General features: G+C 40.8%; 1 protein-coding gene and 1 non-coding gene across 2 annotated transcripts in view; one reads left to right on the plus strand and one right to left on the minus strand.

Moving 5' to 3' along the window:
- Window positions 1-18462, plus strand: part of Lyrm7 (LYR motif containing 7) — a 158185-nt gene that overhangs the window by 104227 nt on the left and 35496 nt on the right. The window lies entirely within an intron of this gene.
- On the minus strand, window positions 2692-2795 carry LOC117285435. Its single transcript, XR_004516468.1, has one exon. It is a non-coding gene; the product is annotated as a U6 spliceosomal RNA (small nuclear RNA).

Below are 18462 nucleotides of genomic sequence, written 5' to 3' on the forward strand. Positions count from 1 at the left end.
GGAGCCAGGCGCCGGCCCGCGGGTCGGGGTGGGAGCGCTCGCTGCGTCTTGGCTGATGCGCGGCGCAGTCGTGGGCAATGAATGAGCCTTAGAACCTCAGACAGGGCCGATCGCGCATGGAGTAAGATCGAGGGAGAACGACGGAGAACCACAGGTAGATCTGTTTATGCGCTTGTTTTTTGTTTCTACCACATATGTTGATAGACACCAGGATTACAAGCGGTACATTGGAAACGGGAAGTTTTTCATTTTAAGAAAAGTTGGTATGCAGTTTTTGTAGAAAAGCCTAATTTTTGGTTTTCTTTTTTTAATAACGGAGAAGATTTAGAGTGGTTTGGTTGTATTGTGAGGCTGAGCTTTCTCTTTCGTTATGAATAAAGACACCTATGTGCTTTATGAGGAGTGTGACTGAGGCCTGATCTTCAGTTTCTTGCTTTTTTTTGCCCCCTTTCCCCTTCTGGGGGTTGAACTCAGAGCCTTCATACTGAACTATATGCCCAGCCAGCCCTTTTTTTGTTTTTTATTTTAAGACACGTTCCCATCAAGTCTGAATTGTACAGGGTGCACTCAAATTTAGGATCCTCCTGCCTCAGCCTCTGAGATTGCTGGAATTGCAGGGCAGACTCCATCACACCTGGCTGTTAAGCTTCTTGTGAGCCCCCAAGAGCTTCGAACTTTGGGCCGGGTGGAGACGGCAAATGTACTGCTGCATTTATGTAATTAAGGACACCTTGTGCGCCTCACGGATGCTCATTAAACACTGTTTTGTGCTGAGGTGTATATTGGATGCTGAGTTTCTGGTAGCACAGAAAACCCACTTACCCTTTCTAAAACTTGAGCCCAAAGTTCATTCCTTATTATGGCTGTGGAAAATGGAGACAGTCTTAAATCCCTCGTTTCTGCTTAAATTGGGAAAGGTGGCGGGTGTACTGCAGCAGGTATCCATAACAGTGTATTTAAACGTTAATGAGTAACTTTCTGGGGCTGAAATTATTGGGTTACACTTCCATGTTGTCTGTTTAATAAATTTCATATTTTGAAATGAAGGGAGGAGAGAATTCAATAAAGTACTATTTTAATTCTCTCCCTCTCCCATGTTAGAAAATTTTGATGCAGTGTATTTATTGAAGGGTAATGTACTCCTGGGTCCATTTTCTGTAAATAGTCTTTGAGGTAACATTTTCTAACTTTAAAAATCCCCAGAGATAAACGGTGGATTTGTTTTCTGTTATAAACGTTACAGTGGCAGAGGACTTGGCCTAGCATGCATGAGTATTTGGGTTCCATCCCTAGCAGCACACAAAAAAAAAAAAAAACCCAAAAGAACCTAACTTTTTTTTGTTTGTTTGGTTTTTGAAACAAGGTCTCCCTGTGTAGTTCAGGCTGGTCTCGAACTCACTGTGTAGCCCAGCCTGGCTGAGAACTCAGGGCAATCCTCCTGCCTCACCCTCCTGAGTGCTGGGATTACAGATGTGTGCCACCATGCCTGGCCCTTAGTTTTTTGTTTTTTTTTGTTTTTGTTTTTGTTTTTTGGTGGTTCCAGGGATTGAACTCAGTACCTTGAGCATGCTAGGCAGCCACAGTGCCACTAAGCTACGTCCCTGGCTCCAGGTCTTTTTTAATATTGGAGATCGAATTTAGGACATTGTGCTTGCGAGGCAGGCACAGTGCCACTGAGTTAAGTCCCTGGCCCATCAGGTCTTTTTTATATCATAAAAGTGTTTTAGTTTTTTTAGCCTGCTTTAGGATGAATAGGATATTTTGTTAACATTTTTAAGGTTTTCACACAGTTGAAAATGCATATTGGTTTTGATCTGTTGTGTTCTTAATCTCAGTTTTTATGAAAGGAAACATTGTATTGAATGTTAAATGTTGGTAATGCTTTAGGTCTGCCTCAGAGGGAGCCAGTACAGGTTCACTGTGCATTCTTTATTTTGAGTAACTGGGTGAAACGTGTACATAATACTACCTTGGTAGATCAGACATCTTTTCCTGATTTTTTTTTTTTTAATGCCACCTGGAAACGTGGAATTTAACTCGTTAATTATTAGCTTTATTTATCCTGCTGCCTCAGGTAAAATGTAAATCTTTCTGTGACGCTAACAGTGAATGGAGCAGGATTTAGCAGAAACTGCTCTGGGACCCTGTCCTTGGGGCATTTATGCACTGAAATGTCAGAAACACTTGGTAACTAGTAATTTTTTTTTTTTTTTGTACCGGGGATCAAACTCGGGTCCTTGTGCTTGTGAGGCAGGTGGCGGAACCACTGAGCTGAATCCCCGGCCAAGTAGTCTTTATTTTAACACCATAATATGCTTGCAGATATATTTTAGTCAGACTCCTTTTTCCTAGAGATCATTTTGTAAGTCCATTTTAAAGAGAGGTGCCTTTGACAATGACCAAATGATGAGCCCTGATAGTTGCGTTTTTTTTTCCCCATTAAGTTTATTGGTACTTTTTAGCTATACAATACAGGTACATTCATCACTGGGATCATGTACTCTTACATGTTGTATCTTGAGTCTTATTTTTCTCCCTATTTCCCTGTCCTCCCTTCACCCCCTCCACCCTTCCCTTTTTAGGAAGACTTCGTTTCCATTTTTTCTGTTTCTCATAGTTTTTCTTTTCCCTTCTTTCCATTCCCCTGCCCTTCCCACTTCTGCTACTCCTTTAGCCCTTTTCTTCCTATTAAAGAATATGGATCGCTTCACGAATTTGCGCGTCATCCTTGCACAGAGGCCATCGTAGTCTCTGAATCGTTCCAGTATCAGTAGATGTGCTGCCGAAGTGAGCCCTCCTCTTGTATTTTGCCAGCTCCTGTTTGGTAAGGTATCCTCACCTGTTTAGAGTCCAGCTCAGGGTTTTGGGAAAGGTAAGGTTTTAAGGTGGCTCATCTGATTGTGATCTGGCATTTTTGCTGAGTAGAGCCGGTGGTGGTTCAGCGAGGAGTCTGTCCCTAGGTGTGCTAGAAATGGTGTTCCTGGGATTCCATGCCTGCGAAGTGCCAGTTGCAATTCCTGTGATACCATTTCTTTGCTGGCTTTAGTTTCTCCTTCATGTTTCTCTCTTTAGGGTGACATTTGCTTTATTTAACCTTTAAGGTATTTCAATCACAACAACTACCCATACTTTACTAAGATTGTTTCATACTACATCATTTCAAGAAAATCACTGGGGCCTCAACATCCTGTCTTTCCAACTCCTTGTGTCAATTGTGGTACCTCCACTCAGTACTTTTTTTTTAATGTACCATGAATCAAACTTAGGGGCTCACACTTAGTAGGCATGTGCTGCACTGCTGAGCTACATACCCGGCCCTCAACAGTACTTTTGCCTAAATAGGACTTACACTCCATTGCTGCAGCCATGTTTTGTTTTTTTTTTTTTTTCCTGCTTCTTTTGTTTTTGATGTAGTACTGGGGATTGAAGTAGGGTCTCGCTTGTGCAAGATAAGCACTCTACCAGTGAGCTACATCCCCAGCCCTACAACCATCTTTTGATTGCATTGCTTTATTTTCTATTTTTATTTTTGGTGGTACTGGGGGTTGCACCTAGGGCCTTCACATTGAGCTACATCCCCAGCCTTTTTTTTTTTTTCAATTTTTAGAAAAATTTTAACCGTTTTGAGACAGAATCTCACTAAGTCACAGAGACCAGGCTCAAACCTGCCTTAGCCTCCCAGAATCCTGGGACTCCAGGTGTGCGCTGCTGCTCCTGGCTTTGCTGTATGACTTCCTTTCTAGTTCTCCGTCTTGCCCAGCTTTCCACCTATGCGTTATGCATGCTTTGAGTAAAGTACACGTGTGCTGACTTGGTTTCCCTTTAACACGATCCCCCGCACTGTCCCCTGCGGCCAAATGGGACGGTCATGCGTGTACACGGTGATTCAGAGCTGCCCAGCAATGAGACATGAGTAAGGCCCCTGGTGTGTTAAATTCCTTACCACCGACTTGGAGAGGGTTCTTTGTCCTGCCCAGTCTTGTAATCTGTCTGACTACATTTTGCTGGTTGAATCGCTGTCCTGCTCCCCTAAATGTCTGTTTTACGCCTTTTGCCTCTGTGGCATTTCTTTTCATTTTCAGCTGAGGCCCTTGTTTTATACATATTTACAATGGAGGACCGGGGATTTAGCTCAGTGGCGCCACACCTGCCTCACAAGCCCAAAGTACTGAGTTTGATCCCTGATACCACCCCCGCCAAAAAAACCAAAACCGCAAACAACAGCGGAATTGTTCAGACTGTTTGCTGCTCTTCTGTCACCACTGCTATCCCTTTCTCATGTTAAGGACATTGCAGTGTTCATTTCTTTCTGCATGCCAGTGGGCTACATCATTTTCCCATTTCTAGTGGATTATTTCTATGAGCAGATCGGTATAGGTGATGCCAAAATATCCCCCACCTTTAAAAAACCTTCCCCAATAACTCAGCTTTGTTTAGTTACTGCTTTCAGTGGACGTCCTGCTTGTTGCTCTTCTGGTGCTGGGGATTGAACTCCACAAGCCCTTGCTGCTGGGTGTGTCCTAAACCTTTACTCCACGGCCTCACCACATGTGCTCAAACTTTGTGATCCTCTGAGCCTCCAGGTGGCTGTGGTAACCATGGCTTCTCTTAGAGGTTATTAGCAACCTCTTTGGTGGTAAATTCTCTAGTCACTTCTCCGTAGTTGTCTTTTGACATGATTGATAATTGTTCTTTCAAAGCTTCTTTTGCTTTGCCCTTTTGTTGTTGTTGTTACCAGGGATGGAACTGAGGACCTTGTGCTTGGAAGGCAGGCATGGCACCACTGAGCTAAATCCCCGGCCCATTTTTTGCTTTGCTTTTGGGAGACTTTTGCTTATTTTCAGCTTCTTTTGCTGATTCCTTTTTGTTGCCTCAGCTTCTAAAAAGGAGGCAGTGTTCAGGGTTCTATGTTTAGATCTTTTCTGTATTTGTATTTAGTCCCTTGTGATCTAATGTAGCTAGAATTACCACATATTTCAAACTGAAAAGTTTATCTTTAATCTGAATCTCTTTCTAAATCTCAATTTATATATCTGCTTGGGTACTCAGTGCTTTCAACCTGATGTCTGATAGACCTCCCCTATTTAATATACCACAGTTGAACCCCAAAGAATTGCTTGTTTCTGTTTTCCTCATCTTATTAAATATTAACTCCATCTTTTTAATTTCTCCGAAAACCTAGTAAACATTCTTGCCTTCATTATTTCTTATACTTGTACATTGAATTCAAATTTTATGTCATGAAAGAATGTGCTTTATCTCTCTTAAAAGCTGCTTTTAACTGAGTTTGAGGGTCATTAGTTTCAGGTCAGCCTGGGCTGCAGTAGTGGGTTATGTCTCAGAAACAACAACAGCAACAAAAAAAAACAAAACAAAAAATGAAGCAACTGGGTTAAGAACGAACGTATCCACAGTTTGCTATCTTCAGGTGGCACCTCTCAAGTATTTGTCATCTCTTGCCTATATTACCTTAGTATTGTCTTTTCTGGTATCCCTTCTTCTATTCTAAACATGACAGCCAGGGTGATTCTGTTCTAAGATGAAAGTCCAGTTTTACTCCTGTGTTCAAGATCCTCCAGTGGCTTTCCATATCACTGAGTATAACCTTTAATGCCTACAAGATGCTCCGTCGTCTACTTCTTACCTCTTTGAGTTTAAGTCCTACTGGTTTCTTCTTGGTGTACTCCACTCCAGCCTTCATGAGGTTTCTTGAAGCTGCCAAGCAGGGCTTTGCTTCGGAGCTCTCTGTGACCAAGCTGCTGTCTTATTCTCTGCAGAATCCCAGTGTTCAGAATGCTGGAAGGCTCTTGATGGACACCTGTGTATACAGGAGCTGCAGATATAGTTATTTGCTAATAGCTTGTGCTCATTTCTGGAGTTAAAAGTATTTGGACTTCACTTAAAGCAGTATAGTCCTGTAAAAAATAAGTAGAAACAAATTTAGATACAAGAGGAGAAGGTAAGTTTCAAATGAATTTTTGTGTATGCAAAGAGGAGACAGTAAAATGGTAAGGGAGAAAGGAAGGAGGTAGGAAAGGAAGAGAGGTAAAACCAGTAGAATAAAGGAAAGCTTGCTTCGGCAGTAGGGTGACAACCCTTAAATGTTGTCTGGCTTGCCTTGTAATAAGCTGTTTCTCTTGGATTCTGAGTTGGTCATTTATGGTCTTAAACGCTTTGAGTTGGATTGTGTTACATCTTTATCTTTTTCTGGTGAAGAAAGCAGAGCTAATTCATTTTGTTTTATGTGATTATCTGCATTCCCTCTTCCTTTTGAATTTCCAGCTTTTTGCCCTTCATCACTGTCTTGAGTGATCATTGCTTTCTCTGACCATTTACTTTCTGCTGCTCTTTGATTTCTTCTTCTAGTCATTCTCTGTAAATCAGTTAAATGTTTTTGTCTTGTTTCTCAAGTTTAGTTGTTTTTTATTCTCTCTCTTGGTTACTTGGAAATGCTCTAATTTTGTAAAGACGTAATGTTAACTTTAGTTTGAAAGGGTCTTATTAGAAAGCGAAAATTTTCTTTGATAAGTGCAATACTATAAAGTTGTGACTAAACACAAGGTGTTTATGGAGAGTAGAATGTTGCAAGTCATCTCAAGAATTTTTTAAGCAGGGCTGGGGATTTAGCTCAGTGGTGCTGCTGTCTGGCAAGCGCAGGGTCCTGAGTTAGGTCCCTGGTACTGAAAAAAAAAGTTGATTGAGGAGTGATTTTTTACTTTTTTTGAGGATCTACTTAGCATCACACAATATCCTCATTGTATTATACTAGCTAATAAAGACAGTATGTGAGTCTGTTTACAGTAGTGTTATTGTAATAATGGTCCTAGAGTAAAATAGGGACCTGTAGATAGGTTCATATATTTTGGTGTACCCCAGGTTTCAGTGACACCTTAATATTAAAATAATTTTACAAGGGGCCGGGGATTTAGCTCAGTGGTTCCACCACCTGCCTTGCGAGATCAAGGTTCCCCGGTACAAAAAAAAAATTTTTTTAGAAGAAAAAAATTCATGTTTTTTCTTACAGTACTATGGATTGAACCCAGGGCCTCATGCATTCTAGGCAAATGCCCTACAACTGAACTACATCCCCAGCCTAAAAAATGTGGTTTATTGAAGAGCTTCATCTATATATTGCTGTACATTTTGTGTGCCAGAGTAAGTAGGAAGTTGTTAGAAAAAAAAGTAGAATGTAAGAATTCTTAGTGTTTGATTTTTGTTTCATTAATGTAAAAATTCTTATGGGAGAAGGACTTTTACATTCATGAGACATGTATAATATATATTTATATTTATTTTTATATTTGTGTGCTCTGAAAATGGTCATTTCTGATCTTAAGTAGTAGTTTGAATCTTGAAGTAACAGTTGTTAAGCCAACTGAGTGCTCTTTAAGGGTTGTATAATTTAAATGATTTTTCTTTACCACCAGGATACTCATTACTTAGGGTCGAGTAGATGGCTAATTTGTTGGTTCTCACCCCCCATGGGAATGGAACCGGTGCCTTGCACATGCTAGGCATGTGATCTTACTACTCAGCTAAATTCTTACCCATTTTATTTTCCTTAACCCCTTCCTCTTAGGTGTTGTGTTACTATTTGTTGGCAAGCTGCTATATATATATATATTTTTTTTTTTTGTAGCCATTTCTGTTACCCTATAGTGCTGTACTTCCTGTGTAGTGCATTTGTTGCTCAAAACTTCGCTTGTGGTGAGGGAAAATAGAAAGCCATGTAACTGATGTGGCCTCTTCTACTGAGAAATGATGCATTATTTTTTAAAGTAGAGACAGGGAACTCCTAAAGAATGTGAGACTAGAAGTCCTATATTACTTGTTTGTGAAAGGATATGCAAGTGACTCTCAAAAGGTAAAATACATCTTGAGATAAATTCAAGAAAAGTGTTTAGAAATATTCCATACTTCTCAATTCAAAAAATGTGTATTTTTTTGAAGTTTCACTTAACAGTGTATTCCATTTTTACATTTATCTGTGAACAGTGGCCTTGTTTTTATAAAAATGGTGCATTTTCTAACGAGATTTAGAAATTAGTCACGTAGTAGGTGGCAGAACTATTGGAGTTGTTTGAGTTTTTTCAGAGTCACTGTCTTTGGGAAACAGTGTAAAGTGGCAGAAAGAATGGACTTTGGAATTAGGCACACCTCAGTTTGATCCACATATATGCTAACTTTGCCACATATATGCTGCATGGCAAGTTCTTACCCTTGGTTATTTTCATTTTCTTTTTCGGTTAAGCGGGGTTAAATGAGGTAACACATAAAGCGCTTGGCTTGTAGATGTTAATAATGTTTCATCTCATTTCTTCTGTGCCATATTGTTTTAAAATATCTTGGGAGCCAGTTTGATATTTCACATGATGAAAGTTCAGTATGCTCGGGTGACTGGAAATAATGTGCAACTCAGGTGAACTCACAGTGAAGAGAGTGGTTCAAGGGAAATTGTAATGTTAAAAGCTGAAATAAATAAATTCAAGTGAGTTGAGACGTCAAGAAAATGACTGTTATAGACACCTTAGAGACTGAAGCGACTGATTAAGCGGGGTTAAATGAGGTAACACATAAAGCGCTTGGCTTGTAGATGTTAATAATGTTTCATCTCATTTCTTCTGTGCCATATTGTTTTAAAATATCTTGGGAGCCAGTTTGATATTTCACATGATGAAAGTTCAGTATGCTCGGGTGACTGGAAATAATGTGCAACTCAGGTGAACTCACAGTGAAGAGAGTGGTTCAAGGGAAATTGTAATGTTAAAAGCTGAAATAAATAAATTCAAGTGAGTTGAGACGTCAAGAAAATGACTGTTATAGACACCTTAGAGACTGAAGCGACTGAATGCAGCATAACAGTAGTGGGTATAAAGACATCCTTTTTTTTTTTTTTTTTTTCCCATTTTTTGAGACAGGGTCTTGCTTTGTAGTTCAGGCTAGCCTTGAACACGAGACATCTATTTTAAAGACTTACAATGACCCTTTGCAAAACATAAATATAACTGAAATATGGTGAGACATGATCAATCTTAATGCTTATTAACATTTTCTCTTACCAGATTTAAGAAAGGATGCAAAATTAGGCCTATGTACAGTGAAACATACTAAATATATTGAATAAGTATAGGGCTACAAAATATAGGCAGTGTAAATATGGAGCCTTTTTTATGAAAGCATTGTGGCATGTCAGAATGGGAACTAATATTTTTTACTTCTGAGCACCCTTTTTGCTTTTTTGCAGAGGACGGAGAGGAGTTTCTTTTCTTTTTTATGCCTAACGGATTGGGAAAATTCACATAACATTGAATTCTCCTTTTTAAAGTATAAGTGGAATCAAGGTGGGGATTTAGCTCAGTGGTGCCACCGCCACCTGCCTTGCAAGTGCCAGGTCCTGAATTTGATCCCCGGTACCAAAAGAAGGATAAGTAATTTAACGTTTCAAGATCCAGTCATGTGATAACATGGACCAGCACATCATGCTCTGTCGGGGTTGAATGTTACCCCGCAGTGTATATGTACCGTCTTTTATTTACCTGGTCATTGGGTGATGAACATTTGGGTTGTCTGCACGTTTCAGCTATTGTGAACAATTCTGCGATTAACACAAACTGTCACATACAGGTGTTCCCGAAAGACTGTGGAGCTCAGAGAGTTCTGTCATCTCGCAACATTGAGTGATGTTGCAGACAGCTGTGACAGCTGAGGGCTGAGATTCAAGTGTTAGTGCTGTGGTAAACAAACTTACCTGCCGCTGCCAGTCCTAAAAGTGCAGCACTACAGTTACGTGTGGTACATGACCTCGAGGATAACTTCGTCAGGTTGTGTATTTCGTATACTTGCCATCGTTGTACTTTTAAATGAAGTTTAACATTTTGTTTCCACTATGCTGAAAAGCTGTTGCTTCACTGTATAAAGAAGCAGGAGCAAAGGCAGCATACTGTAAAATTGGGATAGTCTTGTTTCCCATTTGACGCGGTGCAGCTCACGCTCTGCCCTGCTGCCAGTTATTTCCAAGAGGAAGGTCAAAGTCCAAGGAGAAGGGTGGATATGAACAAGTTATGACATTATGTGAGGCTTATGATAATGTTATCCTTGAGCTATATAATTTTTTTAATTAGTCTTATAACTAGATAAATACGTGAATTCTGAATATCAGAGCCTAGTCTGAAAATCTTAAGGAGTTTAAAAAGACGCATTTGCAGCCGGGTGTGGTGGCGCATACCTGTAATCCCAGCACTCAGGAGGCTGAGGCAGAAGGATCGCTGTGAGTTTGAGACCACCCTGGGCTACACAGTGAGTTCTAGATCAGTCTCAACTACATAGTGAGACCCTGTCTCAAAAGACCAACTCCCCTCCAAAAGATAGGTTTGTGCTTATCTGCGATCATTAGATAGATAGGGGTATTTTCTTTTCTTTTTTTTTAAAAGAGAATACACTATTTTAATTTTTTTTTGATTCTGGAGATCAGATTCAGGACCTTGCACTTGCGCAGGTGGCGGCACCACGGAGCTAAATCCCTGGCCCCCTGGGCTATTTTCTTCCAGTAGCTGTGTTGAGAGTTGTTTCTTTTCATTAGTATTGCTTAAAGTTGTTTTTGTCTTCTGTGTATCTCTAACCTAAGGGAGCTATGCTGGGGTTTTTTCATCCTAGCTTATTTAGGGGCGCCGTTTTCACCCCCATTAGATTTTAAGTTATTCCCACACACTTCTTTACTCACTAGTTTATCTAGTCACTCCGTGTTACTTTTCATCAACCAGCAAACATAACAAAAATCATCTTCATAACAAGATTTGTTGTCAAGCCCTGGGTTTTCCTCAAGTGCTTCATTTCTCTCAGTTACTTCTTCTGATAGAGACAGTAGAGTTTGCTGGCAGATTTCACACTTTCCAAAGCACCAAACTCACCTTGCTTTTTCATTTTTGTCCAAATTTTAGGTAGACTACATTAAATATCTCCCAAAGTTTCCTATTCCAATACCATTTTCCTTGTTTTTTGGGGGGTATACCAGGGATGGAACTCAGGACCTTGTGCTTGTGAGGCAGACACGGTGCCACTGAGGATCTCCTGCCCCCCATTTTCAGTTTTTACCCATTCCTGTTTCTCAGTGGATTTTGCACTGAGAGCAGAGCAGAGCAGAGCAATGCCACTGTGTGGCATTGTCGACGTCCTCCCCAGGTGCCCAGTCCACACTGGGCATTGCACACCTGAGGCTGCGGGCAAAGTGTGGACCTGCCGGGCACGGTGTGCTCCTGGTCATTGGCAGCCCTGCAGCCACGGGGAGAGCCTGGGATGCTGCTGAACCAGCCCTGGGTGGGACCCTAACCCTAACCCTAAGTACTGGAGGTTGGACTCTGGTGCTTGCGCTTGCAAGGCAGGCGGTGGCACCACTGAGCTAAATGCCTGGGCCTTGATTAATAATTCTTGTGTATTTGATTTCCAAAATGGGGAAGGAAAGGATAATTATAGGCAATGCATATTTTAAACTTAGTAACCACACCTTTCATAATTCATTGCAAGAAACAAACAGTACTTGGAGTTTTAGTCAGAAAGATGTATTACATAGGAAATTGGGTGCTGATAAAATCATTGGCTGATTTGGAAAAGCTGGAATCAGCCGTTACTGAATTAATGTATTCAGGAATATAGTTCATAATAGCTGAATCTTGGAAGCATCCTATATGTCTATCAACAAATGAATATTTTTTATACACAGTGGAGTATTACTCTGTCATAAAGATAAATGAGTCACTTATAGGCAAATAGATGCACTTTGTGTTGTCAGATTTTAGGATATTAGGATCTCCTTAGATTTCTAGGTTCTGAGAAGAGAATTGGTCAGGCCAAGCAGAAATGGTAGGAAAGTTTGATTAGGGGTAGGAAAAGAAATGCTCTGCAGAGCGAGTTCCAGTTAAGTAAAAGTAGGAAAAGAAGTACACCGTACGGTGTGAGGGCAGCCACCGTGCAGGGAGAGCCAGTGTGGACTGTCCTTTTTATTTCACCCATGCCTCAAGCTGATGTGAGGTCTAGGCATCCTGAGGAAAACCTGCTGGAGAGCTCAGCAGGGCTTTGGGAATGATCAGCACATGTGTCTGTGGTCTTGTCACCGCTCCCAGCTGGTTTCAGCCACACTCTACCTTCTTGTCTCACTTGGAAGCAGAATGTTAAATGAAATAAATCAGACACACAAGCTTAAATATTGCATGGTTTCTATGAGAAAGACAAAGTGTAAATAGCAAAAAACAGATAATAGAGCATAAGGAGAGGGATCTTTTGCAGAAGGGAAAGAGGACCAAGAGATGGAGGAAGAGGTAGTCAAAGAAGTGTTCTACACAGGGACCAGTCCCCAAACAGAATGTAATTGTGCACTGCAAGTGAGTGCTAAGAAAAATAGAAAATTCAAGAACATGGGACATGTCTTAGAAGTCAGGAAGCTGAAACTTGCAGACCACTTGCTGTAGGAACACTGAGTTGGAGCCGTGGTTGCTCCTTGGTAAACTTCACATGCGGTGACTTGCGTGTGACTGGCAGCTGCTACTGCGTGTGGCCTGTGCCAGTGTTTGCTCCCTGCGTGAGTTAGCAGCGGGAACACAGCTTCCCTCCCATCTGCTCTCCAGCTCTTCAGAGCAGACCTCTTATAGCAGAACCTCACCTGCATCTCAGGTACTGAACCTGAGGGAAAACCTGGAGAATATCCCTTTAAGCTTTCCTGTCCTCGAGGCACAGGAAGGCATATACAGGGGGTGGTTGGAAAAACTGGTGCTGGGCCCTGCTGGACCTGTCCAGCACATCTTACATTCAGTGGAAACCTTCTCTGTGCTAGGTCAAGGTTTTGTATGCAATTGATTTGGAAGGTGATAAGATACAAAATGTTTGACTTAGATTTCATCTGTTTGGACATTTTCCTTTTCCTTTAATGTGAATTACATAATTCAAATGTTTCATTTTTATTCATTTGTTACTTTGGTATATTTTATTAGGTTGTAATAATCTTAAAAAAGTATGAACTAGTAAATGTAGCCAAACTTTTCCTTACAATCCAGAGTGAAAAGATGTTATGCTTGTTTGGTATTGTGCTTTCTAGATTTTTAATTTTGTCATAAAATTCTGTCAAGGTGCTAAAGGTTTGGTGTGCTTTTCCATCAGAAAATATTTATACTTCTGTGTTTCAAGATATGGTTGGGTAATTTCAGTGTGCTACAGTCTCATGAAGAAATCATGTGTAAGTAACTTCCAGATGCTCTGACTTAGACCCTTCATTATTAAGTCTGTGAGAGCAAATAGGTTTGTTGGTTTAAATTAGTGTGGCGATTGTTGACCAAAATCTTGACTCTGTGGATGTTGGTTGTTCTAATTAGTGGAAAGTAACTGCTGTAAAATCTAATTATATTTAATCTAATCATTAGTACATGCAAACATGTACTAATAATTTTTTTAAAAAAATCTAATTTCTTGTCACTGGTCAAGCCAGCCTAATGGGGTATATTTTCCTGTCAGAAATGGTCTAGGTTGTTTTTCAGTTCTAACTAAACTGTTAATACCTGCAGCTGGGAACTTTGACTGCAAGTTACCGTTCTAAGATTGCTTGGTTGACAAGGCTTGGGGTTTTGTAATGAGCTTGCAGTATAAGATACCATCTGTTTTGGTGTTCCTTTCCTCACTCTTTTGGGACTTCCTCAGTCTCAGTTGTGCATTTGGTACACCGGAGCTTCTTGAGGCAGTGTATAAGGTGTGATTAAAAAAATACAGTGAATGTTTACATTTTAAAAATGAACTGCCTCTTGAAATACTCCACCTTGCTTCAAACACACTTTTCCCGTTCTTCTTGCCCCTTCCCGAAGCAGCTGATCTGGAAGTCCTCTTTCACATCTTTAGTTGCACTGGGGTGGCGGCCAAAATGATCGAAAACGTTGGACTTTGGAGAAGAGCTGGTGGATGAGGGCACGGTGCTGTCCAAAGCGTGCCCTGCTTCTGCTGGTTGGCGCTCAGCAGCACCGTTCTCTGGTTGATGATGCATCATCAAGACGTGGAGTAAGACTTCAGTGCTGCTTCTGCAACAGTGCGAGGATAAGTGTGTTTGAGGGGAGGAGGAGTATGAGGGAGGTGGTGGTGTCGGGATAATGTGATCCCATACCCACGAAGAGCTGAGATGAAGAGAAGATAGCTTCCTGTGTAATGTAGAAGAGCCGTCGCGAAAAGCAAGGTCGAAAAAGAGAAGGATGATGCTTGGTCATATCAGCTTAGAAAAGAAGACAGAAGGAAGCTAGCTTTCTGAAAACTGATCTTAAAACTGTCCAGACCTGTGTACCCCTTGGAAAGTATCGAGTCATACTCCGGGCTGATGACCCTTAGGTAAAGCTTCTGTCTTCATTGGTATTATATATTTATAGTACGTAAATTATCTCACTTAAAAAATTATACCTTGAACTTTTTTTTGAAGGGGAGACAGGGTCTTTCTGTGTGTTCCCGGTGGACCGTGAACTCACTGTGTAGTCCAGGCTGGCCTCAGCTCCAGGCACTACTGCTTCAGAAGGGATCCTGTGATTGCAGGTGTGTGCCAGCGTGCCCGGCCTGAATGTTTGGTTCTGACAAGCTGTGTCATTTTTATAGTAGTCTACGTACCAGTGACAGTAGTAATCAATTAGCAATCAATACCTCATACATAGAAATGATAGTCACAATACAAAAAATGGGGGGAAAACAAAGAAAACTAGGTCTTTTTCTTACTCTACACTGACATAAATTGTCAGTTTTTCAAGTTAGAGTATAAAAAAATATAGACTACTAGAAGAAAACGTGGTCAATACAAAAACTAAGGAGAGTAGGCCTTCTTAAGAAGTCATATGGAGAAATGCTGATACATATACCCGATTTATGAGTAGGATAGCAAATAATAAAATTGTTCTGTGACCTAGAGTTATATGTTGTGTTCTCTAGTTTAAAAGTTAGAAAGTCTTTACGTTTGGTTAATCATGTCACATTGCTGGGAAATACTTGGAAAATGAAAGTGCATGTTATGCTAAATAAATTCGTATATATATGATTTTAAAAAGATTTGTTTAAGCTGGGCTTGGTGAATACCTGTAATCTCAGCACTTGGAAGGCCGCGCCAGGAGGACAGTCACAGATGTAACGCCAGTCTTGGCTACATATTTGAGTTCAAGGCTGCCCAGAACTACAAAGTGAGACCCTGTCTCTAAAAACCTAGATAGATAGATAAGGTAATCTAGGGGTACTTTTAAGCAAAGTATAAATTCCTGGGGTTCCACTTAATTTGTCTAATGTGAGGTATTATCATTGATCTCATGCCTTCTGTCCCCAGACTTGGGATTGAACCCAGGACCTTCACACTGAACTACATCTCTAGTCCCTTTTTAACATTTCGCTTCGAGACAGAATCTTGCTAAAATGTCCAGGTTGGGCTGAAACTTGCCATCCTCCTGCCTCAGCCTGTCAGTGCTGGTATTATAGGGGTGCAGCATAACCGGACCCAGCTTCTTGTCATTGGTATTTCTTTTTTCTTTTTTTTTTGGTCCTGGGGATCAAACTCAGGACCCTTCACTTGTGAGGCAGGTGGCAGAGCCACTGAGCTATAAACCCCTGGCCCTGTCATTGGTATTTATTAAAAGTCCAGTTTACAGTGCAGCCAGTGATGAAAACTGTGATTTTAAAGGACTTGTTTTAGGTTTTTTTTTGTTGTTGTTTGTTTTTTTTTTGAGACAAGGTCTCACTGTGTAGTTGAGACTGACCTGGAACTCACTATGTAGCCCAGGCTGGTCTCGAATCACAGCGATCCTCCTGCCTCAGCCTCCTGAGTGCTGGGATTACATGCATGCGCCACCACACCCGGCTACTTGTTTTAGTTTTGATGCTTGTTTTATGTACTGTTCTTTTCATTTCTCCATTAAACTTCTCAATTTGCTAGCTCGATGACTAAGCCAGTACAGCATTATAGAGTCTTGCAAGTTCCTTTTTCTCATTAGACAAGAAATTTTCCAGATGATTGTTTTATGGCCAGACTTTTTAAAAAAATACGAATTTGTATCTTTTTCAAAAATACATTATTCAAAACACATGTAAGATCAAGACTGTCATTTATATTTAGGTAATTTTGCAAACTTTTTTCTCTGCTCTCTACACTCAACCCTTTTAAAGCAGTATTGTCATAAATGTGGCCCAGCACCCGGGAAGCTCCCTGATGAGTTCTTTGGAGGTGTAGGCTTGTCGGTGTGTGCTGACAGAGGCCGGGGCCAGGGTGAAGTGGTCAGGGACCCAGTCGTGGGCTCTCATGAAATAAACGGGTGGTTATTAAGCTTTTGAAGAAACGAGGATCTTCTTATTCATCAAATCTATTTGTTATTGAATGTCGAATGGTTGGGCATACGGAGATACTTTAATAGTGCGACTTGCAGATAATGTCAGGTTTTATTCTGAAAATGGGAATGTTTTCCTAGTGCTGATTTTTGTGTTGCAGCTTTAACCCCTAAGGTCTTGGAAATAGGAGGTAGAGCCTTTGGGAGACCATTAGATGAGAGTGGATTAGTGCCCTGATGAAATAGCCCCCTCAGAGTTAGCCCAACCCTTCCATCTTGTGACGAGAACACAGTGCGGGCGTGTGGTGACACACGCCTGTAATCCCAGCACTTGGGAGGCGGCAGGAGGGTCTACACAAGTTCAAGGTCAGCCTGAATTACATAGTAAGACACGGTCTCAAAAAGCAGACCGACAGACTGAAAGGACAGAACACAGAAAATGCTATGAGCAAGCAGAGCCTCAGCAGATTCAGAATCTGTTCTCGCCTTGACTCTGGATTTTCCAGCCTCCAGAACTGTGAGGAATTTTTGTTTATGTGCTGCTGCCTGTGTGTGATGCTGTAGCAGTTTTGTTCTTTTTAAAATTAAAAAAAAATTACTTACTTGTTTATTTGAGACAGGGTCTCACTATGTAGTTCAGGCTAGCTTTGAACTCAGTAGTATTTAACTTAGGCTGAACTTGAACTTGTAGAAGTCCTCCTGCCTCAGCCTCCCAAGTGCGGGGATCACAGGTGTGTGCCACCACACTCGGCATGTTCTTTTTTGATAAAGTTTTCCCTCATCCCCTTCTTAATAAACCGTTTGTCAACAATTATTTAGCTTTTAGGCCTCAGGGCCTGACTAAAATGCATATTTTTCACTCTACAAGGAAATGATAGGATTTACCACTGTAACTATACATGCAGTTTCAAATATTATTATTATTATTATTATTATTATTATTATTATTATTATTATTATTATTATTGTTATTATTTACTGGGGATTGAACTTGGGACCTTGCGCTTTCAAGGCAGTGGATGGCACCACGGAACTAGATCCCCAGCTGGTAACTATACGTGTATAGATGCTCTTTGATATGCAGTTAGGGTTATGTCTTGATAAACTAAAAATTGAAACTCACTCAATATGGAATATCACAGCATGGTGTCTACTGTCTATTCTGAGAACTCTTATTAGCCTGTAGTTGGGCAAACCATCTAGCACAGAGCCAGTTTTGCTTTATTTCTTTTTCTCCCTCCCTTCCTTTTTTTCTCTTGATGGGGTCTTAACCCTGTTGCCACATTTGACTACAAACTAACAGTGCTCTTGGGGCAGCTTCTGCATAGCTGGGATTCCAGACCTGCAGCAGTATGTCCGGCAGCACATGGCCTGTTTCATGAGAAAGTGTGGGGTGTCTTGTGTACTTGTTGAAAGCCTGACCAAGAAGACACTGGCAGCAGGTACACATTAGATGTTGTTTGTTTACCCTGTGTGGGTGATGGTGGTTAGGAATTCAGTGTATTGTTTTAGGGGAGGAGTAAGCAAATCCAGCCCATGCAGAAGCCTTCCATTGTGTTTAGATTGCATCCCTTTTATATCCTACCGTGTATGTAAATGTGCTTTGGAATGTTGTATGGAAAAATTAGATTTTCCATATTTTCTTTTTTTTTTGTGGAACCAGGGACTGAGAACTCAGGCCTTGTGCTTGCCAGGCAGGTGCAACTCCGCTGAGCTGCCTCCCTGCCCTTCCATATCTAATTTTTAATGCTTTATAAGTTTAATTAAAAAAAACTCATATAAAAATAGTTTTCCCTGTGGGGAGAAAAGATCACCCTTTTCCCTTAATAAAATTAAACTCAATGCATAAAGCATATTAAAAATAACATTTTAAGGAAAACAATGCTTTTTTTTCCTCTAAGCGGTAAAATAAAAGCACAGAAATGGACTGGGGAGATGGTTCTATGGTAGGATGCTTGCCTGTCATGGGAAGGGCTCTGGGTTCAATCCCTAGTATTGGGGGAAAAACAAGTGTGCAGATTTTAAGTTGTAGTGAGTAGAGCAGTTTAGTGAGTTACTAATTTAGGTAGGGTTTTTTTTTTTTTTTTGGATATATGTGTATTTGTGTGCTTTGTTAGAAAGGTCATGGCTGGGCTGGTGACATAGCTCT

Source organism: Fukomys damarensis, unplaced genomic scaffold (genome assembly GCF_012274545.1).
Source record: "Fukomys damarensis isolate Sample0158 unplaced genomic scaffold, DMR_v1.0_HiC HiC_scaffold_9, whole genome shotgun sequence".
Taxonomy (NCBI): Eukaryota; Metazoa; Chordata; class Mammalia; order Rodentia; family Bathyergidae; genus Fukomys; species Fukomys damarensis.